Source organism: Monodelphis domestica, chromosome 2 (assembly GCF_027887165.1).
Source record: "Monodelphis domestica isolate mMonDom1 chromosome 2, mMonDom1.pri, whole genome shotgun sequence".
Lineage (NCBI taxonomy): Eukaryota > Metazoa > Chordata > Mammalia > Didelphimorphia > Didelphidae > Monodelphis > Monodelphis domestica.
Genome location: NC_077228.1, coordinates 229,329,306 through 229,355,554, shown reverse-complemented (window position 1 = coordinate 229,355,554; position 26,249 = coordinate 229,329,306). Strand labels below are relative to the sequence as shown.

Sequence of the window (26,249 nt, the reverse complement as noted above, 5' to 3'; positions counted from 1 at the left end):
TAAAGGATCTTGAAAAGTAAAGCAGCTAAAGTGATATATAAATGGTAGCTGCTATTATTATTATTAATGTTGTGCTAGTAGCAAGTCATCAGTTATATCTGATTTTTTTGTGACACACTTGAGATTTTCTCAGCAAAGATACCAGAGTGGTTTGCCATTTCCTTCTCTAGCTCATTTTGCAGATGACGAAATCTAGTTAAATGGGATTAAGTGACTTGCCCAGGGTCACACAGCTAGGAAATACTGAGGTCAGATTTAAACCCAGGTCTTCCCAACTCCAGGCCTGGCTCTCGATCCACTGAGCCACCTAGCTGCTCTCTATATGTGAACATCTGACCAGTGTTACTATATTGTGGTGAAACACAAAATGCAACAATCTCTAAAGAATTAAAAATGAATTAAAAAATTTAAATAACATGGGTGGTAACAGAGGCATATTGTGATCATGAACATATTAACTAATAGAAAATTCCAAAGCAGAGGAGTAAAATAAGTTATTATGGAAATACCTGATAGTGAGAAAATTATATATACATTTTCTATTTTATTTCATTCTGGAACTGTTTCTATTCTCTAACTGCCTAAGCCACATTTCTTTGTCTCTGAGTTAGGTTCAGAAGAAGTTCATAAGTCCAAAATAGGGATGGACCTGTTGATACAAAAATATTTATAGCTGTCCTTTTTGTGGTGGCAAAGAATTGGAAAATGAGGGGATGTCACAAATTGTGGTATTTGATGGTGATGGAATACTATTGTGCTATAAGGAATGATGAAATGGTTGATTTCTGAGGATTGAACTGAAAAAGACCCCCAAAGACCTATGTGAACTGATGTGGAGTGAAATAAGCAGAACCATGTGACAGAGGCTGGCACTAGGGGAAAAGTGCCAGGCTAAAGAGTGTGTGGATCTGATCACCTCTATGGGGGAGGGGCTGGAATCTTGAGGAGCAGAATGTTCCCTTCTGAAGAATTGGTCTCTCAGTTTGGAGAAGCTGAAAAGGGAGGGCCAGATAAGATTTTTGATGAAGGTTACCCACCTTTTTCCTGCTTGTGACTGGAATTCCTTCCTCCCAACAATTCCCAATTGAAAAAAAACTACTGAAGAGAAATCTGAGAAAAGGCATTTTGAATCTCTGTCAAGACTTTACCTAAGCTCCTGATACCCTGGGTCTGAACTGTAGCCAAGGGGCCAAACCCAGGGTCAGTCACCCTGACTATCTCTCAGGGGCTCAGGCTGCCAAAACCTGAGTTCCCCCCAAACTTGAGGAGGGAGGGAAAAGGGATTTAACTAGAGAAAGGGACCCCCTTTTCCCCACTTTTCTTTCCCATTCTCCCTGTCAGTTATTCCTTTGTGTCATCCTGATTGAGTTAATTGACATTAAAGTAGTTATCTTATCCCCAAACTTTGAATCAAGTGTGAGTGAACAGATCAAGGGGAGAGACATCTTCCTAAGAAAACCCTTTATAGTAGTGGAGGAGGGGGGACAAGGGGGACAAGAGCAAATCTGGGAGAGCAGCCATACCTGAGAAGGGAAGGCTGAAGGGGGAGAACCTTCAAACCCCCTCTCCTCTCTGTGAACCAACCTGTGATTTTTAATCAGCTGTCGCTCCTAGATCCTATTTCTTTTACCCCACAATCTTTTCTCCATTACAACCAGAAGAATATTATACACAGTAACTGAAATGTTGTAGGACAATCAAATGTGATAGACTTTGCCACTAACAGCAATTTAGTGATCCAGGACAATCCTGAGGGACTTATGAGAAAGAATGCTATCTACCTCTAGAGAAAGAAATGTAGGAATAGAAATGCAGATGAAAACATACAATCTATCACTTGTTTATGTAAGTATATGATCTGGGGTTTCGGTTTTAAAAGGTTATTATAAAACTGAACAACATGGAATTAGATTTTGAGTGATAAAACATGTAAAATGCAGTGGAATTGCTTGTCAACTCTGGGAAGGGGGAAGGGAGACAACATGAATCATGTAACCTTGGAAAACTTATGTGTAGATTTCTTACTGGAATAAAATAAAGGGGAAAAAATTAAAGTTCATGAGTCCAGAAGTTACTTTCCTTTCTGAATTAGTTTAAAATTCAGTTGTCCTAAAAATCAATTTTGCTGAAAGAAATACATTACTTCTATACAGCCTTGTGGGCAACTAGATGGTCCAGTGGACAGTTTTGGGAGGAATTCAAGGAAGACATGAGTTCAAATGTGTCCTCAGATATTAGCTGTGTGTCTCTGTTTGCCTCAGTTTTTTCATCTGTAAAATGAACTAGAGAAGAAAATGGCAAAACACTCCAGCATCTTTGCCAAAAGCAAACAAACAAAAAAACCAGACTCACAAAGAGTTGTTCCTTACTGAAACAACACAACAACAAATACAGCCTTGCATACCCATATACTATTAAAGGAGATGTGCTATCCCACTAACGAGCCTTACAGAATGCAGATGGGCACCAAGAAGTCTGGTGTCTTTGTTCAACTAATAAACAGATGGACTCTATCAATCAACCTTTCCTGATGGCAGGATGGAAGGAGAGATTGGCGCTAGCTCTCAATGTCTACCCAATCATATTATTTTTGCCACCTATGATAGTTCAGATCTTTTAACCAATCATAGTTTCCCATTTGTGGTGTTTCCCATTCTTTGCTCTCTTGTACTTCTTGAACCTAGACTAGTATACCCCATCTTGTGGTCTCAGCTTGCTGAGGAGTACAAGACCCATTTTGTTAGTGATTGATACTCTCACCAATAAAATGAATGTACTCAGAACTTTATTGCCTCAATTTGCCTTAATTTTGAAATGCAACAATAAGAAGAGATGGTCAGTGGTCACATAGTTAGAGGCTTTACTGACACTCTCAAACCTCTTAGTATGTTGGATGGACTCCACAAGGGTGAACTTAAAGGAATGTAGAGACAAAAGTTGCAAAGGAAGCACAGACATGGACGAATCCCAACCACAACCATTAGAGAAAGCTACCAAATCAGTGAGATCAAAAACCCATTTAAGTAATTGTGTGGTGTTCAGTCATTTCAGTCATATCTGACACTTCATAACCTCATTCAGGTTTTTCTTGGCAAAGGTACTGAAGTGGTTTGCCATTGCCTGCATTTTGCAGATGAGGACAGTGAGGCAACAGTTAAGTGACTTGTCCAGGGTCATACAACTAGTGTCATGCTAGATTTTAATTCAAGTCTTCCTGACTCCAGGCCTGGCATTCTATCCACTGTGCTACCTAGCTGCCCCAATTTAAGTAGTTCCTTCTACCAAAGGAGTGGCATTTGGATTGTCAAGAAGAGAGCAAATGTGACATATATAGTTGAGGAAGTTAGCTAGGTCCTGGATTCAAATTTGACCTCAGACACTTCCTAGCTGTGTGACCCTGGGCAAGTCATTTAACCCCCATTGCCTAGCCCTTACTCCTCTTCTGCTTTGGAACCAATATACAGTATTGATTCTAAGATGGAAGGTATGGGTTCAAAATTTTAAAAAAATAAGAGTTGAAACAAAATTAGTGGGGAGATAATAATAAAGCACAAGTCATCAGGCTAAGATAAACTCCATCCTTGAATGATTATATACATGTGTGTGTATACCAACAATAACCCTAAACACACATCTACACACATATGCATGTATATACATACATGTATATAAATATTTGTAATAATTATTGGGAAAATGGGGTGGGGTTGAAGAAACAGGGGAGACTGATGGATTTGTAGCAGGTAAAGGAGGAGTTGAAGGGAGAGAGGGAATATGGCTGCTGGTGAGGTAAAAGGAGTGAGAGGCCCCCTGCCGAGCAGCTATATTTTGAAAAGTGGGGTTCCTGAGAAATGGGCCACTTATGATAGCCTGAGGGGATGTCTTCTCTATAGATTGATATTGCAGATACCCCAGAGAAGGTAAGCACAGATCCTTCTGAAGGTCAAGCCTCCTCCCAGACTTAGTCGCCCAGCAGGGGTCCAATAAGGACTGTTTATAGTTGACTGGCTTCCTGAGGTTCAGCTCCCTCTATGTCCCCTGAAATGTTAGTCCTTTTATCTGACTGTGATATTTGAATAAAGATAAATTTTAATAACAAGTTGTATTGGGGAGGTATCAGGGAAGAGGGAAGAGGGATTTCCCTAGATGAAGTTTTGAGTCTCTCTCAGCTTGTGAGCTGAGACCAGGCCTCACAGGCTGGTGGAGGGTTTCCTTTATTCCTGTGTATGCTAATCCATGCTGGTTTTCTTAAATTCAAAGTCTTAGTAGTAGAGAGCAAGAGGAAGAAAGTTCTGACCTTCAGAGCTGGTTGGGCCTGTCTCTTTGGGCTGACACCCCTAAAGACCTGCCTTATAGTAGAAACTGCTTCCCTTAAGTCCTTTTGTCCAATGAACACAATCACAGGAACACAGGTAGAGTACACCATAGGAAAATTCAGGAATAGAGCCACTTCTTTCCAGAGACAGGGAGAGAGCCTCTTCCCGTTCCAGGGCCAGGAAGGAAGTGCTCATCACAAGACCAACTGCCACTCCCAGTTGCCCCTTCCCCCACCAACTGTCAGTTTTGTCAATATCTTCTCTCTAACACTACCACTGCTATTTGTTCCAACTCAGTGGCAGAAAGCCCAGAACTTGCCTTAGTTTTCCTTTCCACATATTCACACATGCATATTCGTGTGTGCATTAAACACATATGTATGCCCATATAAATACATGTGTGCACATTTTTATATATGTGTATATAGATATCTATCTATCTTTGTTCTGGATCTTTAAAAGATTACCTTTTCTAACTTCCCTATTGTTGTCAAGTGCACCACCAGGCACCTGGGCTCAAAACCAAGGTATTAATCTTGGTTTTTTACTTCCTCTCAGCCCCTACATCCAGCCAGTTTCAGTTTCCCTTGTAACATCCACCCTCTTCTCTCCTCTGCTGCTGCTACCACCCTGTTATCACTTAACATCTGGACTATTGCAATAACCTATTGTTGGGTCTCCCTGCCTCAAATCTGTAAAGGATAATTTTAGCATTGTGACCTAAACTATGTTAATTATTGGTCGCCATGGATATCCCAAACAAAAAATTACCCAAGTCATCTGGAAATTTATGATGATTTAATTAATGTAGTGAAAAGTAATTAAGAAGAAGGGAGAAGGAAAGGGTGTAGGATTTATCCTGCCTGGCTTGAGATTAGAGGCTTTAGGAAGGTAAGGTTTTTGAGAGTAAAAGAGGAAGGAATCAGCCTGAAATCCAAGAGGGCTCAGCCAAGATGACTGAACCTGAATTAGCTCAAGGTCAAACTCACTGCCAAAACCCAGACAAACAGCTGCCACCACACCAAGATGTCGGAACTCTTAGCACACTGCCAGCCAGAGCCGCCTCTCTGGGAAAAGAGGGCAAAGAGAGGAAGTGACATGCCCTATATAGACAGTTTTATGTCACTTTCCTGCATCTCATCTGTACCAATGATAGCTTAGCTTGACTTTGGATAGCCCAGGGGTCTGTCAGCTGTTTCTGCACATATCTATTGAAGACTATCTTCTTAGATACTTAATCCTTGAGTATGGGTGCAGACATTCCTGACATTGTTAAACTAAGTAGGGTGCAGCAATGTAGAGTTCCCAAGACCTGATTCTGTTAGACCAAGTATCTCCATTGTTACAAATCAGGAAATAGCTAAATCAAATCTTCTAAAGTATGGTCTGAGTAGGGTGGAGTAGTTTTGAAAATCACAGTCCCCTCTGATGATCATTGGGAGACTAGTCTCCCCATTGATCATTTAACATAATCATCTTGTAGTCCTAAAGCACTTCCAACTACAAATGTATATGGTATTCAATTTCTAAGAGGAAATTACAATAGTTAGGGAGGAATAGAAAAGAGGGAAAGCAAAACCAATGTTTTGCTAGGCGCATTGACAAAAAGCCAAATTAGGGGCAATCCCCTTTGGCATAAAAGTATATACATTTACAATAAATGTTCAATCAAACTTCAGTTCAATCAATCACACCCAAAGTTCATTCTTATTCTTGTTGATGTAGTGTAGGTTTTCTGGCATCTTTCTGTAACAGTTCATCCTCTGGATTTAGGAGTTATCAAGCTTCTTCCTTGAAGATCTTTCTCGAACAAAATATTTCAAAATCTTGGATTTTTATTAAAATACAATCCCCCCCTGAAGTGGGTGTTAAAAAACATCCAGTTCAGCTCAGGATGCATGGTTGAGTTATGGGGAGGGGGAGGGCGGTATATGAGTCAATTATTAAAAGATTTGAAAAAATATATAAAGGGGAAAAATGGAAAAAAGTTAAACTTTTGGGAGAAAGAAGAAAAAAATTCAAAATCAGAATCAAAATACCAAAATCTATGTATATAAAATGTTGAGTAAGAAAGAATAAATTCATAATAGGCCCTTGTCCAGGTCCAATTTAAAGTAATTTCTATCCCACAAGTCTGTAGGATAGAATGCAGTAATATTTCACTTACCTATTTGTAGCCAAGACTACAGGAAGGTGCCATACTATAAGAAGAAAAGGAACTAGAATTTTATTTTGATAGGGAAGTGTCATTCCTTCATCTGATTTTTCCTTCATTCTCGGGGATAGAGGGAGCCAGGATGATAGCCAAATTTTGGTACTTGTCTGTAAGTATTTTCACAAAGAGTGTGGATACAAGGAAGGCCTACATCTTAACATATGTTAAGCATCACAACCTCAAGTCTCACACTAGGTTCAAGTCCTTTGTATTGGCTTAGAAGTGCATCAATCCTACCTGGGTTGGTTCCTTTCTCTTTTTTTTTGACCTGTGTGCTCTTTTGGCACTATTCAGTTTAAGTCTATGCTCCTTTTTGATCCCGTTTCCTAGAATCAGACATAAACCTTAATCACAGTCCCATAACAATGATCAATAAATGGCAGGTTCCCACAGTCTAAAGCTGTTTGGGTATGTATTAATACTATAGCAAGTACATATATATATATTAAACTTATATTATTGTAGAATAAAATTAATATTGATTGTATGTACCTTAAGTACAAGAAATGAGAAAAGGGGGAAAAATAAAATATTCTAATCAAAATAAAAGGAAAGCAATAATAAAAACAAGGGGGGGAAATCAGGAATTCAATGTATTCCTGAAAACAGTATCCACTCGTCAATGGATTATTATCTCCAATGCATGTGATAGGATACAGTGAATCAATCTCAATAGAAGATGCTCTCTTTACATGTGAGCAATGAATCCAAAAGTCCTTCTCTCCAATCTTTATAGATGTTGGAGTAGTTAACAATATTTGGAATGGCCCTTTCCAGGAAGGCTGAGTTGCTCCAGTATGCTGGAAATTCTTAATATACATCTTGTCTCCTGGGTTAAGGTAGTGAAGTAAAAAGTCTAGTAGTCCGGCTTGTACGGCAGCTCTGGATTCATAGAGTTCATGCAGTTTATGCTGTAATTCCTGTATATAGGAAGCAATAGTAATATCTCCCCCTAATCGTGATGTATATGCAGGGGAGAAAGGCTTAGCCTGTATAGGTGGATGTCCAAAAAGCATCTCAAATGGTGAGAGATGTGTAGGTCTCCTCTAGGCCTGCTTCTAAGATAAAATAGGGTCAGAGGGAGAATTTCAGGCCATTTTAAATGTGTCTCAGTGCATAATTTGGCAATTATAGTTTTAAGTTCTTTGTTCATTCTTTCAACTTGGCCTGACCTCTGGGGATGATTTGGAACATGGAATTTGGGAGTTATCCCCAAGCAAGAATCATCAGTAAATAAGACCAGATCTGAGTTGTTTAAGGGAGTGTTCAAGAGATCATCTCAAGGCTTTTCTACCTTGGACACTTATTTCACAACTGTGTAATGGTTCTCCTGCAGTTGGTAAATATAGAAGCAAGGTGGCAGAGTTAAGGGTTGTACAGCGTTTCAAGGTAATATTTTTGCTGTTTAACAAAGTTATTTCATACCTTGTAATTCACTGATCCAAGAATGCCTGCATTCTATGCCTAAGCAACGATGCTTCTACCTCATGTGGGCACATAATTCTTAATGAGCATCCCAATACTAGATCAACAGTTTTTGTCACTACTAAGGCTGTAGCAGCTACTCCTTTAAGACATGGTGGTGCTCCTGATGCTACTGGGTCCAGTTGGACAGAATAATAAGCAATTGGGTACTGAGAAGGCCCCAAAGTCTGAATTAAAACACCCAAAGCTACCCCTCTTCCCTCATGTACATACAAAGTAAATGGCTTGTTGTAATATGGGATGCCTAGAGGGGAGGGACAGACAGGATAGCCTGTTTTAGATTTGATAGAGCTGACAAGTGTTCTGGCTCTAATTTGATGGGTTCAGGGACTGAATCCCTTGTTAGTACTATAAGGGGTTTAGTAATTTCCCCATAACAAGGAATCCATTGTCTACAAAACCCTGTTGCTCCTAAAATTGCTCTCAATTGTTTCTTAGTGATAGGAGCGCTTAAATTTTGAATATTCTCAATTTGTTTGGGAGAAATAGAGTGGGCACCCGCATTCAGGTGTGAATTTCAAAATGACTCCACCCTATTCAGACCATTCTTTAGAAGATGGGATTTAGCTATTTCCTGATCAATAACAATAGAGATACTTGGAATAACAGAATCAGGTCTTGGAAACTACAATCTCCACCCTACTCAGGGTAACAAGATTAGGAAGGGCTGCAGCAAAACTCAAGATTTAATTATTTGAGAATATGGCCTTCAACAGACATGTGCAAAAAAGGACAGACCTCTGGGTAGTCCTAGGTAAAGCTAGAGCCACCATTGGCACAGGTGAGATGCAGGAAGTGAGGGTGAGAACAGCCCCTGGAGTTCTTGGGACTTCCTGTGAGGAGGGCAAGAAGCAGTTGGAGCCTGGTGCTTGGAGTTGGAGGAGCCCGCAGACTGTTTTTCTCCAGTTTGGTCATCTGATCTCTTTCCTTGCCTTGCCTATCCAGGGCCTTAAGCCCGCTTTGGCTCAGCCTGAGCGCAGAGTAGGTATTTAAAACCCTCTTTCCTTCTCTCCCCTTTCTCTCTCTCTCCCTCTAATACTTTCTTCCTTCTGTTCGTAATTAAATCTCTCTCCCTCTAATACTTTCTTCCTTCTGTTTGTAATTAAAACACCATAAAAAAGTTGGCAGCTGACTTGAGTGTTTCATTTAGGAATTACATAGGTGAATTCCTTGGCAACCTTAAATTAATATATATCAGTCTTTTAAAGTGATTTCAATATCACACAGGATGAACCCCAAATATTCTACTTTAGGGAAACACCACTGAACTTTACCCTTCGAGATCTTATGTCCTCTTTTGTGCAATTCCAAAAGAAGGTGTTTACTATCTTCTTGACATGCTTCTGCATCTATTGAAGCCAAGAGTAGATCATCTATGTATTTTATTAATTTGCTATTTTTAAATGTTATATTATCTGTGTCTTGACTCAAAATTTGTGCAAATAAACTCGGGCTTTCCACTTAACCTTGTGGCAGACGACTCCACATATATTTAGAGCCCTTCCAGGTGAAAGCAAAGATATGCCTGGAGTTCTCCTGTATGGGTATGGAAAAGAAAACTGAGCACAAGTCTACTACTGTAAAGTATGTAGCTGTGCTAGGAATAGAAGAAATGATTGTATGTATGTTGGAAACTATGGAGTGTCTCTTTATAACATGATTGTTCACAGCCCTCAGATCCTGTACAAATCTATAAAGGTGCTTGCCATTGGGCCCCCTTTTTGTTTTTTTAACGGGCAGGATGGGCATGTTGTATTCAGATTTATGAGGGATTATTATTCCCTGATCAATTAATGAGTTTATTACTGGGGTAATATCCTCAATTACCTCTTTTGAGAGGGGATACTGAGGAATGGAAGGAGGTGGGCTAGATTTCATTTTTATTTACACAGGAACAGCTGACATAAGTAAGCCTACATTGGAAGAAGATGTGGCCCAAAGAGACTCCAGTATATCTTCAGGTATTACAAAGGTGGGATGCTCTTTCCCCTCCTGACTCTCTGAGAGAATTACAGGGAGTAAATTTAAAGATTCCTCAGGTACTTCCAATGATAAGGAACCATCTGAGGAGCAAGTTATTGTGGCTCTGAGTTTGCATAGAAGGTCCCTCCCCAGCAAATTTAAAGGGGAGTCAGGCATCAAAAGGAAGGAATGTTGTACCTCTAGGGGTCCTACAGACACCATTCTAGGGGAAACTTTTTAACCCTTTGGGGTATTCCTAACACTCCCATTATATTCTCTGAGCCAACAGAATAACAGTGTAAATCAGGTGTACTCTTCAATACAGATCTGGAAGCTCCAGTGTCTAAAAGACAATCATAATAGGTGTTACCCACCTTTAAGGTAACATGGGGTTCATTAGTATAGGGGGGGCAATGGATAGGGACAATGGGTAGTAGGACATCAGGGTCCAGAAAATCGAAGGTTGTATCCTCTGATTTCTGTGCCCCAGCCACTCCCAGACACCTTCATTGTATTTGGGAAGTTCCTTGGGCACTCCCCTGAAAGGCACCCCGCTGAGGGGCATTAACACCCCAAGCATTTTTTGGACAAGCACCACTTAAGTTATATTGTTGTGGAGTCATTTGGTTTTAGTTACCATTTTCCCAATATCTATTCCTATAGTTATCATTTCTAAAGTTGTGGTTTCCATTATCATTATTATAGTTATTTCTATAATTATCATAATTCTATAATTATGTAGTTGTTAATAAATGGCATATTCCTTCTGATATTCTTGAGTAAAGTTCTACACTCTATCATTTTGTGGCCCTTCTCACAGAATTGGCAGGTCATTAATATTTATTTATATTAGATTCCTGGAGAGGGGCAAGTGTCATTGGTTGAGCATCATGCCCACTTTCCATTTTAGCCATCTTATCTTTTAAACATCTCAGTTCTTTCTTTATTTCCTCCATGACATCATTATTTTCTTCTTCCTTTTCTTTGTTTCCCTTTGAAACATATAGAGCTGTTTTCCGCAATTCTTCAAGGTCCACCTCTGGCCATCTTGGGCAATGTGTTCTAAAATAATCTCTAATCACTTTGCAAGAGTTATTGACAAAGTTCCTTCTAACTTGTCTTATGCAATTTTCTTTAGATAGGTTAAAATCCAGGTATCTCCCCCAAACTCGATTATTCTGTCCATGAATCTGGAGGGTGTCTCTTCCTTATTTTGCATAATCTTTTCAAATTCTGTCCACTTATCTGTACTGTCTGCACACTCTCTCATTGCTGTTAAGATGGCTTCATACAATAGTATAGTCGTAAAAGATCCTCAGAGTTGTTATAGTCCCATTTGGGATTCTGAGATGGCCAATGTGCTGCATTGCACCCCTGGATTTTGTTGACATGAGCAATTATTTTATTTTTCTCATGTTCATCTTTCCCTCCTCCCTCAATTCTATGCCCCACACAGTTTGTCAAACTGATTTTCCTAAAGCACAGGTCAGACAACATTGGTGGTTACTCATTATCTCCACAATCAAATATAAAATCCTCTGTTTGACAGCAAAGCTCTTCATAATCTGCCCTCCTTCTACCAGCTTTCTAGACTCTTTACATTCTATACTCCCTCATGGACTCTGGGATTCAATGATTCTGGTCTTACTGTTCCCTGAATACTTCATCTCCTTACTCGGTATTTTCACTGGCTGGCCTCCATGCATGAAATTCTCTCTTTCTTCTTTCCTATCCATTGGTATCACTGGCAGCTCTATTCTACCCCTATGACCCTTAAGGATAATGCCTTCCTTCTGATGATTATCTTCAGTTTCTCTTGTATGCATCTTGTTTATGAATAGTAGCTTGCATGCCTTCTCTCTTATTAGATGATGAGTTCCTTCAGAGTAAGATTGTCATTTGCCTTTCTTAGTATCCTACTGCTAAGTACAATGTTAAGCATATAGTAGGTCTTTGATAAATATTTGTTGATTAATTGATTAGGTCAATAAAGAAAGTAAGTAAAGCTAATAACAATAGCTATCCAAAACTGGGACGGGTTTATCTCTGGCAGGAGGGTCATATATTTAGAACCAGAAAGGGATTTAAAGATCATTTTGTCCCCTCATTTCACAGATGAAGAAACTGAAACTCTGAGAATTCAATTCTCTTGCCCAAGGTCAAATAGATATTAGCGGGCAAAACAGGTTTCAATCTCAGACTGACTCCAAGTCTATTCCTCTTTCCCTTGCATAAAATGGTGTTTTGTTCTTTAAGGGAAAGCTAGATAACTACTTGCTGACTATGTTGTGGGATAGGATTTTTACTCAGGGATGAGTCAGAAAAGATGGCCTTTGAGGACTCTTCAAACTCTGAAATTCAGGATTTTAAATCTAATCTGGCAGTGTCATTATTCTACTGTTTTGAATGGCAATTTGGGCTTTATTTCAGAACTGTCCAATACAACAGCTCCAAAAGTCTGAGTCCAGCCATAGCCAGATTAAAATATAATTGGGAAACATTTAACAAAATACATAAAAATATAGTAAAACATTGATAACATTATAAAAACTATTGTATTGTTGTTTGGTTATGTCTGACTCTTCATGACTTCTTGGCAAAGATTCTGCAGTGTTTGTCATTTCCTTCTCCAGCTCATTTTACAGATGAGGAGACTGAGTAAATAGGGTTAAGTGACTTGCCCGGAGTCACACAGTAGTAAATGTTTGAGGTCAGATTTGAACAGAAAGTTGAGTCTTCCTGACTCTAGACCCAGCCACTGAGCTGCCCTACATGACTACTTATATACAGAAGAGTCCTCACCCCCAATCTGAGTTTGACTCAAATATTATAAACTGTTTTCTGGCCACTATCAATGTCAGTCAGTTTGAAAACACTCTACTGCTTTTCTTCACTTCTACTTGTGCCTAAATACTATCCTGCTTTTAACTAGGTGCCTCCCACTATAACAACTATATTTTATCTCAGGCATATAATTCCCAGCACTTTGTGCTGACACTGATAGGTCAGGTTTATTAGACTGGCTGCCAAGACAAAAAAAAAATAGCAAACTGACTGAAGAGGGAATCCCAGTCCAAAGATAATCAATGAGTCATGGGATTTCCGAGCTGGAATGAGCCCTTTAGGTCACCTACTCTAACACCTCACATATGGATCTGGAGGATGATGTAAAAGCCAAAGGGAAATGTAGTAGGAATAACACTATCTTCTGCCTCCTGACTTCAAGTCCCAGATAAAGTCTCACCTTTTACAAGAAACTTTTCCTGGTCCCACTTAATGTGCCTTCCCTCTGCTAATGTCAGTCCATTTCCAGTTGTTAAAATTAAAATGATCTTGAAAGACTTATTTTGGTAAGAAATATTAGTTTATTGATTATATCAATTCATTGGTTAGGCCAGCATCATAACCAATGAAGTGACATGGATCAATGACCTTTTCTCAATTATCAGAGACCCCAAAACTTAGTCAATCAATTCCATAAATAGATTTTTAGGAGCTTATTAGTCAGTCCCCTCCTTGAATATCCCAAGATATCTCTAATTGGTACACAGCTATTTAAGAGGTGGGCCATCAAATTATCCACCCTTCCCTATCCCCATGTCATGGGAAACACATACACAGGAAAAAGGGAAGGCATTCTTTGGGATTTCAAGGGACAAGGAAAATGCAAAAAACAGTAGACTAGATGGAATCTCTGACCCAGATCCCAGACACAGGGATATACAGTAATTCTCTCTAATATATAAGAACTGGGACCTTTCTACTCCAGACCCCTGATATAAGAATTAATATAGTATATGAAAAATAAATTCTCACACAATTCATATATTATATAGCTTTAGACAGATAAGAAGATCTATAGAGATAATATTTCTCTGTGTACATGTGTATTTATATATATGAATGTATACGTATATATCTTATTTGTCCAGTTTGCATGCTGTCTCCCCATTAAACTATGAACTTCTTAAGCATCGAGATTGTCTTTTACAGTTTTTTTTTTCCATTTAGCACAGAGCCTGACATGGTAAATGATTAACAAATGTTTACTGATCAAGTTTCTGACATTACTGATCAGAGTCCAAATCTTGTAAACAATTTCCTAAAACCTACAAAATGCACATGCACACATACACACACACACACACACACACACACACACACACACACACACACACACATACAGAGGAACACCCACGAAAATAAATTCAGTGGGGTCAAAATCCAATGTTCCTTGGATCTCTGTTAAAGCAGGGTGACTGTGAAGATACCAGATGGGCTCAGAGAAAAAGGCACACAGCAGTGAAATGAATGCTGGTTGTGAATCAGCAATATGAAATAAGTTAGTACTACTCCCTCCAAGAACAAAGATCAGAGACCATTTGAAAGCTTCTGTGAACTGTCATTGAAGTATAGTAGAAACAGAAGTGACTGGGGAAGAGAATGAGTATTTAGATAGTGCATGCTATGTGCCAGGCTCTGTTTTACAAATATGTTTTACACGTGTTTTACAAATATGATTGCAATTGAAAGGCCTGGGTTCCAGTGCCAGCTCTCTCATTTACTAGCTAGATGGTTTTGAGTCAGTCACTTGGCATCTCTGAGGTTCAAGTTCCTCATATGAAAAGTGGGGATAAGAAGATACACTCTCCACCTATTTCATAGGTTGCTGTGAGAAAAGACCTTTGTAAGCTAGAAAATGCCATAGAGATGTAGGATCTCATGTCAAAAAAGACTATTTGTAAAAGTGACCAAATTGGAGGGACAGCTAGGTGACTCAGTATATAGAGAGCCATGCCTAGAGCCAACCTCTTGGATTCAAATCTGGATTCAGACACTTCCTAGCTGTGAGACCCTTTGCCTTTTCTCTCCTTTCCTTCCTTATTTTCTTCTGTTCTTCTTGGCTAATATGGAAATTTGCTTTTGTAGAACTACATACATTTAAATGGGTTTTGTTTTTCTTGTCTTCTCAATGAAATGGTGAGGAAGAATAGAGAGAAAGAAAATTTGGAACTGGAATTAAAATAAAATGTAAAAGATAAAGAATGAAGAACCAGGAGACTGATTTCTACAATAACTGCAATGTTGAAAGGACAAACAACTTCAATAAACTTAGGAACTCTGATCAACCCAATGACCAACCACAATTACCACAATTACAGAGAACTTATGCTAACACATGCTGCTCATTGCCAGAAAGAGAGGTAATAGCCTCAGGTGTGTGTGTGTGTGTGTGTGTGTGTGTGTACATAGCCATTATGGGAATTTATTTTTTGCTGGGAGCCATCAGGCCACAATGCCTTGACAGAGTCACGTGTGGTAGCTAAGGAGGCCACAGAATGGCCCTTGGCAAGATGTGATTGCTGTAAAGGTAATTTTAGGGTTGTGACTCAAATCTAAATTAATTTTGGTCACCAGAGGAAATCCCAAATAAAATACCCAAGTCAGTTGGAAATTTATGGTGATTTTAATTAATATAGAGGGAAGGAATTAAGGAGAAGAAAGAGAAGGAGGGTATAGGATTTCTCCTGCCTGGCCTGTGCCAGGGGAAGTTCAAAGCCTTCCACCATGAGGTCTCTGAAGAAGATTAGAGGCTTTCTCAGAGGATAATGTTTGGGAGGTAAAGGAAAAAGGAAGCAGCCTAAACTCCGAGAGAGCTCAGTTAAGATGCCTCACCTGAACTAGACTACTAAGCCTCTCCCAGTATAGTATCAAGGAAAATTCACCATCAAACCAGACAATAGCTGCTGCCACGCCAAGATGCCAAAACAATCAGCACGCTGCCAGCCAGAGCCACCTCTCCGTGGAAAGAGAGTGGAAGGAGGAAGTGACGTGAAACATATAGATAGTTTTTACATCCCTTTCCTGAGTCTCACATGTACCAATGGTAGCTTAAGCTTGACTTAGGATAGCCCAGGGGTCTGTCAGTTGTTTATGATTTGTCATTTGCTAGCACATGTCTCTCATAGGCCATCCTCCTAAATACTTAATCCTTAAGTAGGGGTATAGACATTCCTGTTTTTGTTAGGCTAAGTAGGGTGGAGTAATCTAAAATTCACATTGCCCACTCAGTCCCCCTTGCATGACCTCTCTCATCAATGCCCCTTACCTATGAAATTGATATAATTACACAATTCCCCTAGACTCAGAAGGAATAATGCAAGAGCAAAATACCTGTACCCTAATTCTCTACCACATGCCAAAAGGATCAGACCCTCAAACACTATCCCAAAAGACTATCATGGGTTAACTTTTACTTAGGTACATAATCCCCAGTGAAACCATAGCTACAGGCCCAGTCCAGAACTTTCCCACTCACAAAAACCTATTCTCATGAAGCCAACACACAAATCAATCATAAAAGCCCATATAAAACGTACAGGTACATTAAGCTTCAATATGCCTCAGTGACTCGACTTCACAAACCAGTAATTCACCAGTTGGAAACTCCCTAGTAAACCCTGAGAAATGACCAGTCTAATATTAAATTTGAATTGTGTTCTCAGTACCCCTCAACCTCAATGATATGATTGTTGAACTGTCTTTTAAGAACTGTTGATTAATTATTCCATTTTATTAAAAGCAATAAGTAATTTTCTTTGTAAGCTCAAAACTTCTCACAGGGTAATGAGAAAATTAAGCCACCTGTGATAAAATCATTTATCTTGTATGCTGTCTGTAATCACAATATAAGAATATAGAATGTTAATCAAGTGATTTGTTAAAAGTTAATGTATCACTTTTCCAATGATCTCTCTTTGAACATGTGTGTTGGGTAATGTGTCTGTGTGCCAAGAAAATGGGTAGAAAAATAAACACCAGGCCTGGGGATGGTGGAGCAACTATCAGACGCAAAGCATGCCCATGGCTGTAAATATACAGCTGTCTTCCGTTTGTTATTTTTTTGACTGATTGTTTACTACCTGTTGGGAACCCCTGGAGTCACAAGTGAGGCTGGACCTTGCCCGTGGCAATTTTTCTTGACTACATGTTTGTCACAAGTTTCATTTTTCTTGTTTTCTTAATGGGAGGTAGGGGGGAGAGAGGGAGAGAATTTGGACATGAAATAAAATAAAATTGAATTATAAAAAAACAAAACAGGGTGATAATCTCACCTGCTTCACAATATTATTGTGAGTATCAAATGAGACAATATATATATTAAAAATTTTGCTTTCCAGATCTTAAAATACTACATAAACATTGACTATTATGACCAATATGAAAAAAATATTGAGTTCTCATCCTCAAAAATCCAATAATACAATGGGAAAGAATACGATATGTAAACAAATAAGTATAAGGAAGGAAAGAGATACTGATGAAATACTCTAGGACAATTTGAGTAGTCACTTTGAGGTTGGTAGTGTTGTATGGGGGTGTGGCAGACAGGAAGGAATCAGGAAAGACTTTATGGAGACTATGACATCTGAGTTGGGTTTTAAAGGATATCTAAATATAAAAGGGGTCTGGGACATGAAAGAGTTCTTCAGATGATAACTTTCAATATGGAGGCACTCTTCCATGTAACAGACCCCAGTTAGACTCTCCAATCTCTTAAGGTATCCTAGGACCATGAAGAGCTGACAGGAACCAGAGCATGCATACAATATATAAGACTCTTCTTGGTCAAAACTGAGCTCTTTAATTTTGGGAACCCTGGAAAGATTCTCCACCTGGTTCATGTATTTTTGAAAACTTTTGTTTTGTGGGATCCTAGGAAAATTGTCCCTCCTCCCAAAAAACATTTGGGACTGTAATTATATAGTCATTTTACCAAGATGCTTACTTTCACTAGTTGTTTCCATTTAAGATTATATTACAAATCATGCATTTGTCGATTTATTGAATACTTAAGTGTTATAACTTGATATATTCTTGAATCTTATGTAATATTGATATTAAGACTAATATAAAAAGTGTGGTCTTTGTGTCACTAAAAATGGTGTACCTAATTGAGAAATGCTTACATGGTTCTTTTTGTGTTTAGTAAGGACTAGCATGCTTGTTTTATTAGGAGATCTTTATTCACTTTTAGTCTAATATTTGTCTGTGTATCTAGAAACTCTCAGTGCTTAGTTCCTTCTCTTAGAAACCTTTTCTATCTTTGAAAACAGGTATCCTGTTACCAGGAGAGTTAAGAATTTCATTTTGGATTGCCCTTATGTTGCAGGAATCCACTGAGGGAAATTTCAAGTGCTCTTTGGAATAAGAATCTAGAGAAAGTTTGCCTGGACCTGGACCCCTAGGGAAATTTTGTTATGCTCCATGTAGAAAGGGACACAGAAAAGTTTGTTTAGACTTCAGTTGGCTGACCTTACCATACTGAGGAAATTACAGTAGCATTTCCATTCAGGATAGTTTCTCACTGGAGGTGAGGCCACCCCAAGTCCCTGTGTCTTAAGTGCTCTGGGATTATGATGACTTTTTCTTTTCTTTCCCAATCTCATTTAATTCTAGTAACTTCCTTCAATTAATTATTTCCTATTATATAGCTTGTTATATATATATATATATTTTTTTTTGCTTGTCATCCCTTCCTGCCTAGATTGTGAGCTACTTAATGGTGGGGGACAGTGTTTGGACTTTTTTTGTATCTCCAGCATATAGCACAGTGCCTGGCACATAGCAGACACTTAAAAATGCTTATTGGGGCAGTTTGGTGGTTCAGTGGATAGAGATCCAGGCCTAGAGATGAGAGGTCTTGGATTCAAATGTGGCCTCAGATACTTTCTAGCTGTGTAACTCTGAGCAAGTTCCTTAACCCCAATTGTCTAGCCATTACTGTTCTGCCTTGGAACCCATACTTAGTTTCAATTCAAAGATAGAAGATAAAGGTTTAAAAAAACTGCTGACTTTGACTGACTGACTGGAGTTACTGAGGGATAGAATTCATTCTGATTATAGTGTCCAGAGAAGAGGAAAAATGATCATCCAAAAGGGACTTCAGGGCTTGAGGAAGTCAGGTTGTAAACAGGTTGTATTAATTTGTTTTCTCTCCTGAGAGTGAAGTAATTTCCCATCTATACCAGAACTTGGCTAGCCATTCTCTAGGGATTTGACTCCTTTGATCTCAGTGCTGAAGGGGGAGAGGCCTTGGTTCTTCTCATTGAGGACATGTAGCCTCAAGAAACAGGTCATTGGTCTTTTCATTTGTTCTTTTCCATTTTAGGTGAAAGAATTGAAGCCTTACTCTTGGGAATTTTGAAAGGTCAGGAGGCTACTCTAAAGTCCCAGAGTGTGGAGGGTGGATTTTTAAGCCAATGCAACATCTGTGCTCAGAGGGACAAGGAATGTTCTTCAGGAGCCAAGACAGCAGAACGTGAAACAAGAATTCATTCAGCAATCCAGTCACATCTGGACATGAAAATCCTTTTTTTTTTTTGCAACAATGTTATATTGAAAAAGATCTAAGTGTGTGTCTTGGAAGTGTTGAGGGAAAATATTTGTACATTTGTTTTTTTACATATCTTTGGAGTAAATAAATTTTTGTAAAATAAATTATATATTAAGTTGACAAATTGAACCCGAGGCTAATCACTGAGCTCTCAAAATAGGAAGAAGTAGAACCACTGAGGGATTTGAGCCTGAGTGGATTGAAGTAGAAAAAAGATACATGCTAACCTTCTCAGGGTACCTTAGAACCCTGAGAGAAGATATAGCATGTTGGATCTAGGAGAATGAAACAAAGAGTGAATTTGCTACACAAGGTATCACCAAGTTGGCTCCTTTCCCCTTTCCATTCTCTCCATTTTAGAGAAAGAAAAAAAAAGCTTTTATTTAACCCTATCATCCCCACAAGCTATGCTCTCTCCAACCTTTCATGGCAAAACTCTTTAGAAAAGCTATGTACCAAAATATTTATAGCAGCTCTTTTTGTGGTAGCAAAGAATTGGAAATTGTGGAATTATCCATCAATGGGGAATTGCTGTACAAGATGTAATAGCTGTGGATGCTATATGATAACTATGGAATACTCTTGCTTTATAAGAAATGACAAGCAGGATGATTTCAGAAAAATCTGGAATGACTTATATGAACTGATACAAAGTGAATTGAGCAGAGCCAGAAATATGTTGTACATGATGACACCACTATTTCTTGATGAACAACTGTGAATGGCCCATTTTTATTCTCAGCAATACAATGATCTAAGACAATTCTAGACTCATGATGAAAAATGCTCTGCCTTTTGAGAACGAACTGGAGTCTGAATGCAGACCGAATTTTCTCGACTTCTTTTTCTTTATTTCTTTTTCATTTGAGAACTCTTCCACAAAATTGCTAATATTGAAAAATGATTGCACATCTAGATCAGATTACTTTCTGTCTCAAGGAGAGGTAAGGGCAGGAAGAGAGGGAGGGAGGGAGGGAGGATCAAAAGAAGGAAGAGAATCTGGAACTCAAAGCTTAAAAAATGCTAAAAATTGTTTTTACATGTAATTAGGGAAAAAATCAAATTAAAAAAGAAAAGCTGAATACATACTTCCTCAAACCCATCAATATTTATATAGTGCTTTAGAGTTTAAAAAATGCTACATATGCTACTTCATTTGACCCCCACAACAACCCTATGAAGTAGGTGTTATTATTATCCCCATTTTACAGAAAAAGAAACTGAAACTGAAGAGGTTTCATGATTTGCCAAGGGTACTATAGGCAGTTAAGTATCTGAGATATAAATAAAATTAAAACAAAGTCTTCCTGATTTCACATCCAACACTTTATCCATTTTGCCTTCTCACTCGATTCATTCTCTCTTTTATTATTTCCAAATTTACTTCAGATTCTTGCAGGCTGGCTTCTATCTCCACCACTTGCCTAACACTGTACTTTTCAATGTCATCACTGGTCTCTGTATTGCCTTTTCTCAGTCATCTTCACTGCACATTTGACACTGTTAAATATCTGATTTTGGGATCTCTCTGCTCTCTGGGTTTTTGTGATATTGATCAGTCCTCATTCTCCTCCTAACTGTGTGACCATTCCTTCTCAGTGTACTATTCAGAATCATCCTCTCTACATGTAACCCAGAGCTGTCTTGAACTCTCTTATTTTCCCTCTCTTTACTCTCTCTTGGTGTGTCATTAACTCCCATAGATTCAATTAACAACTCTATGAGATGATTCCTAAGTCTAAAATCCAGTCTTCATTTCCCTCTTGAGGTCAAGTCCTTCATCAATAGTTCACTGGTTATCTCCCACAGTATCTTCAGTAGCAACTCAAACTCAACAGGTCTAAAATAAAACTCATTACCTTTCTCCATTCTTCATAATTTCCCAAACTCTGTGAAAGGCACTATCCTTCTTCCATTCATTTTCACTCATCTCTTCCCTTCTTCCTCTCTCTCCAAATGTAATGAATGAACAAATATTGATGCTATCACCGTCTCATCATCTTTCATTTTTGACTTTCTATCCTTAGCATGTAGGACTGTTGAACTGATTTGAAATGAATCTCAACAGGAAGAAATTAAAAAGGGGGTGTGTACAATGTAATGAAGGGATAGATCAGCTGGGAGAGATTAGGGATATTCTTCAAAGGTTATCATATTTATACTCCTCGTAGTCATGGCTTGGAGTCAAGGGAACCAATAGACTTGTTAAAAAGCTTAAGAGGTTTAATAATACTCAAAGAATGTCATTTGACAAATGACTAATAGGGTTTGAAAGTGAATTAATTTTAAATGGCAGGTGGGTGACCTGAAGGAGTCCAGAGAGGATCCATGCATTGGTTGGGTTTTTTGGCTTTTTTTTTTGCCCCCTTAGAGGGAAGGAAAGTTATTCTGGGCCAAGCATAGCTGCTACCCGCCAAATTCACAAGTTAGAAAAAGCCTTAGACCTCTCAAATAAAAGAAGAAACCAAGGCATTTTATATAAACCATGAGATATCCAAGCCATTTACATTTGCCACTTCTAGTTTAGACCAAAAAGATTCCATCCCATATTACAATGAGATTCTCCCTGAGAAAAAGAAGACAATAGTGTATATTCCCTGGAAATACATGAGAAAAGTATCCCTTCAAACAGACAAGTGCTACCAGCTTCTAAAGCTTTTGAAGGAAATTTTTAAAATTATTTTTTAATTTAAAAAATTTTAGAATATTTTCTCATGTTTACATGATTCATTTTCTTTCCTTTCCCTCTTCCCTCCCTGCTCCCAGAGCTGACAAGAAATTCTACTGAGTTGTATAAATGTCAGAACAAAAATATTTATGAAGCACCTGCTATGTACTAGTCACTGAGTTAAGGGATTTATAGATGTTATCTCATTTGATCTTCACAGCAACCCTGGGAAGTAGGTTCTATTTTTAATCCTATTTTACATATATGGAAACTGAGGCACAGAGGTTAAATGACTTGCCAGGAACACACAGCTAGAAAGCATCTTAAGGTCAAATTTGAATTCAGGTCTTTCTGACTCCAGGTCTAATGCTCTATCTATTGTACCTAGCTGCCTCTGTCCTGGAATTGCACAGAATATCTGGAAGTATTTCTACATCAGTAAACCACTGGTGCTTTAATTAAATCCTGCATTTCCTTAAATACCAGCCTTCAAAGTAAATAAGAAACTATTTCCCCATTCTATTTTATTTTCAGTTTTGGTTCACCATAAACATTAGAACATTCTGGGAAATCACTGTTTCTTTTCTTTTCCTTTTTTAAAAAGTTTGCATGTTGCTTCAATTTAATTGAATAACCATTTATCCAGCCCTAGAGATACAAAGCCAAAATTAATACAGTCATTGTCTTCAAGGACCTTTTGGGGAGAAAGTGTGTAGAGAGAAACAACATACAATTGCAAAAATCAGAGACTTCATAGAGGAGACAAAAATGAGACTCATCAGGTGTTCTTATTCTACCAATGAGAATTATTTAATCCATTTGTCCAGTCAGAAGGCATCCTTCTAGAAGAACTAGTTTCTTGTTTTTCCCCTCTGCACTCACCCTGTGTGACACTTTACTATCACTAAATGCTTGTTGACTTGACTTGGCTAGAAAAGCTAGAGGCCACCCAGGTGAATTTGTAACATATTCCGTGAACAGGATATGTGACATTTTAATTTTTAAAAGAAAAAGGTGACTGCATAGGCTTATTTTTCTATTTTGAAAAAATGCAAATATATAACTTTCAGCTCTATTATGGGTTGAATCAACTTTATTTGTGAGCTGTCTGGGAATCACATCATTTACAATGCTGTTTATATGGGAAAATTCATTGTGAGTTCTAAATACTTGACTTAAAGATTAACTTTCTGATAGATATAGAATTCTCCTTTCTTTAAAAGTTCATTCAAGTACCATCTTCTATATGAAGTCTTTTGTTATCCCCTCCAGCTGCTAGTCCCTACACAAACACACACACACACACACACACACACACACACACACACTATCCTGTACTTATTTGTGTATACTATGATGTCTTGGGGTAGCAAGTTGGCACAGTGAATAGAGTGCTGGATTTGGAGTCAAGAAGACTCTCATTCAAAGCCTCAGATACTTTCTTGCTGGGTGACCCTGGACAAGTCATCATTTAAACCTGTTTTTCTCAGTTTCTTCATTTGTAAAATGAGCTGGAGAAGGAAATGGTAAGCCATTATAAGAAAACCCCAATTGGGGTCATGATTTCTGACACAAGTGAACAAAAACATGAAGTCTTTAATGTCTCACCAGAGTAAATGCAAATCCTTGAAGGTAGAGCCTGATTCATTTGGGGGGGGGGGCTTTGTACCCCTAACAGAATTTCTGGCACAAAATAGGCACTTAATAAATGTGTGCTGATTAATTGATCTTGTGTGTCCTTCTCTAGCTATTTTATGTTGTAAGCAAAGTTCTCATATACCAGCCCGCAAACCAAATAAGGAACTATTTCCTAATCATTATTTTCAGTTTTAAGTAATAGCTGGTGCTGAAACATTCTAAGAAATCATTCCTATAAAATGGTTAAGCATGTTTCAGTTTATTTTAATTGACCACTTTTCACCTGCTTATTTCCCAAACACAGGTCAAATACTTCAATTGATTGCAGTGTCTTATGTGCACAATTATAGTGTTGGATGTTTTTCTTTTGTGTTCAAGTTTCTTTTTCTTTCTTTAAATGTAATGTTTTTTATTGTGTTAATCATGCTCTTATCCCAGTGTATCATTTTAATGGAGCATGAAGTTTAGCAGTTAACATATCAGTGCTGTGAAGTCTGTATTCTGTTTTTCTATTTATTTTAAATAAAACTAAATTATATTGCATAAAAAGGTGGTTGTGAGAAAAACAGTTAGCAAAACTTTAAATCTGTGTTTTTCTCATCATCTTTATTTTTTTGTATTCTGCACAGCCCAGACATAGACTTGAGAAAGTGAGTGGATCTTTGGAAATTTATCTAGCCAGGTGACTAGTCAAAACTAGTTCTCTTGCCCCAGACTGTCACCCCCTCCCCCAGGAAGTTTTTACAAAAAGGATATGAAACATTCCTCTCCCAGTCTTATAAATGGCATTCCCTGAGGGTAGCTAGGTGACTCAGTGGTTTGAGAGCCAGGCCTAGAGACAGAAGATCCTAGTTCAAATCTAGCTTCAGACACTTCCAAACTGTATGACAGTGGACAAGTCACTTAACCGCCATTGCCTAGCCCTTATTACTTCTAAGACAGAAGGTAAGGGTTGTTTTTTTTGTTTTTTAATGGCATTCCTTGCAGATGAAAGCATATGATTTATCACTTGTTTATTTGGATATATGTTTTGGGGTTTTGGTTTTATGGGATTATTCACTTAAAAATGAATAATATGGGGAAAATGTTTTGCGTGATAATACATGTAAAACCCAGACTGAATTGCTTGCCAAATTTGGGAGAGGGGAAGGAAGAATGGGGAAAACTTGTGTGGAAATGTGTGGTTACATTTACAATAACAATGTAATTTGTAATAAATAATAATTTGTAATTTTTTTGAAATTTGTAATAAATAAAATTAAACTAATATTATTCTCTTTAGTCTTGTATAAGGGGAATGTCAGCATCTTGACAAGTTTGATTGCATCCCCATCAGCTCCCTCCATTCCCACCACACAACACATCTTTTCTTAATTTGTCTACTTATACTTCGGGGAGAAAAACCCGGAGTTGTTCTCCTCAGTTCTACCGGACCGATCGGGAAACGGAGGCAGAGAAGTTGTACCTTCAGTAATTGAGACTCAAGCTATCATCCTCTATCATCCTGGCTTCTGCCTTCCCCTCCTCGCCTTTCCTCTCCCCTTTACCTCTTCTGCCTCCCCTCATCCTCATTGCATCCCTGACTATCGTTTTTTAAGGACCCCAACTTTCTTCAAATGGGATTTCCTCCGCTTTTGGCATTCAACTATAGAGTCAAAGAAGTTTCCACAGACAGTTCTGAGGTGCCCCAGATCTAACACTTGTCCAAGGTTACGAAGCCAGGTAGGTTCAGAGGCGGGACTCCGACTCTACTCAACCTGACTCCCAAAGCCCATTTTCTGTCAGGCATATCCCGCCGTCTCTGGCACAGAGAAAAGTGGTCAAAGGAAGTATAGTATTGGGGGCAGCTGCTGCACCCAGTGGGTGCAGAAACGAGGACTCGAAAGACTTACCTGCGCACAAGAAAAATCCCAAACCTCCAATGTGACTTCCTAAGGCTGGAAGCTCTGGCGAATGGCAAACGGTATCCGGTTTCCAAGGGAAGAAAAGTCTTGTTCAAGCTTCCTAGCTCAATGAGATGAACCCCACTCAGCTCTCCCCGTACTACTCCAGGGAAAAACTCCCCCGACCTGACTCCAGTTCCCCCAGTTTTCCTTTTCCTCTCCATACAGCTGCTGGACAGCTGCGGGGTTGGGTAGTAATTAGAATATTAGAATAGGGAGGGAGGAGCTAAGAGTAGTAAAAGCAGAGAGGTGGAGTCTTAACTCATTTTCACGTCTGGCAGGAATGCAAAGCAGGTTTTTTGCCAAAGTAGAGGGCAATGAACTCACGGCATATAGGAAATACCGGGAATTACGGGAAGTGTTGATGACTATGGAGTGATTTTTTTATGTAACTCTAATTAGTTTTTCAATGATGCAGTTTGTTTTCTTCCAACACAGATCTTTCAGGTCTCCTCCTACCCAGAGAATATTCTCAGAATGTCACAAAGAAAAAGTTTAGCAAAACTCACTCACTCCCCATTTATGACTGACAAAACTTGCCATAACCTTTCACTTCTCTACAGATGGTAGGGGAATTTTTATCAACCGTCTTTTGGAATCAAGATTCATTCATCTGAGCTCAAGT

General features: G+C 38.6%; 1 protein-coding gene across 3 annotated transcripts in view; it reads right to left on the bottom strand.

Moving 5' to 3' along the window:
• Window positions 1-25,817, bottom strand: part of LOC100619270 (uncharacterized) — a 76,103-nt gene extending 50,286 nt beyond the window's left edge. For 2 of the 3 annotated variants that reach the window (XR_008916430.1, XM_056817286.1), the window contains exon 1: window positions 25,574-25,817. The gene's annotated coding sequence lies outside the window, so the exon portion shown is untranslated. The remainder of the gene's footprint in view (window positions 1-25,573) is intronic. The other variant, XM_007482798.2, reaches the window with a different exon arrangement.
• Window positions 25,818-26,249: the final 432 nt, after the last annotated feature.